The sequence below is a fragment of the Chrysochloris asiatica genome, unplaced genomic scaffold (genome assembly GCF_000296735.1).
Source record: "Chrysochloris asiatica unplaced genomic scaffold, ChrAsi1.0 scaffold01144, whole genome shotgun sequence".
Lineage (NCBI taxonomy): Eukaryota > Metazoa > Chordata > Mammalia > Afrosoricida > Chrysochloridae > Chrysochloris > Chrysochloris asiatica.
Window position 1 is genome coordinate 37,128 of NW_006409662.1, and position 1,281 is coordinate 38,408.

A 1,281-nucleotide genomic window follows, 5' to 3' on the forward strand; every position below is an offset into this window, starting at 1 on the left:
TCCACTTTCACTCACATGTAGACCAACACAGTTGCCAGCAAAGCTTACATGCATGCTTGTGTGCTCCCTTTGAGTTTCAATTTTCCTTCCATCTTCTTTTGATACTTTTTGTATCATTCAGTATTTTGCCCAAGTTGTTGTTACGTGCCATCAAGCTGGTTCTGACTTATAGCGACCCTATAGAGGGGTTCTAAGAAGCAACTGGTGGGTTTGAACTGTCGACCTTGTGGTTCACAGTCCTGTGCTGATCTTACAGTGCCACACCAGGTATCTAGGAAAATTGGAAGTTGTCAACAATGAAATATAATGCATAAATATTGATATTCTAGGCATTAATGAGCTGAAATGGCTGGGTATTGGTAATTTTGACTCTGACAACCACATGGTTTGCTATGCTGGGAATGACAAATTGAAAAGGAATGGCATCACATTCATCATCAAAAAGAATATTTCAAGTTCTATTTTGAAGTACAACGCTGTCTGCAATAGGGTAATAGCCATGTGCCTACAAGGAAGACTGCTAGTCCTGGTGTGGTGCCGTAGGAGAAGCACTCGACCACAATTTCAGTTTGAACTGCAAGGTCGGTGTTTCAAAGTCACCAGCCGCTCCCTAGAAGCCCACATAAGATTGCTATAAATCGGAACTGACTCGATGGCACTTAACAAGGAGGCCCAGTTTATTTATTTATTTTTTAAATTTATGCACCAATCACCAAAACCAGTGATGATGAAATTGAAGAACTCTATCACACTTCTTCAGTCTGAAATTGATCAAACATGCAATCAAGATGTATTGATAAGTATTGGTGATAGGAATACAAAGGTTGGAAACAAAGATGAAGGATCAGTTCATTGAAAAAAATATGGCTTTGGTGATAAAAACGATATTGAAGATTGCATGATAGGATTTTGAAAGACCAATGACTACTTAATTGCAAGTATCTTTTTTTATAAACAACATAAAAGACCACTATACATATGGACAAGGAGCTCTGGCAGCATAGTGGTTACGAATTGTGCTGCGAACCGCAAGGTCAGCAGTTTGAAACTACTAGCTGTTCCGCAGGAGAAAGATGAGGCTTTCTGCTCCCGTAAAGATTTATAGCCTCGGAAACCCTGTACAGGGTCGCTATGAGTCAAAACCCACTCTACAGCACATAACAACAACAACAACAACTAAGGTATCTATGTTTATATGTTCCATTTCATTTTTGACAACTTCCAATTTTCCCAGATTCATACTTCTTACATTCCATGTTCAGTGGATTTTCAGTGGATGTT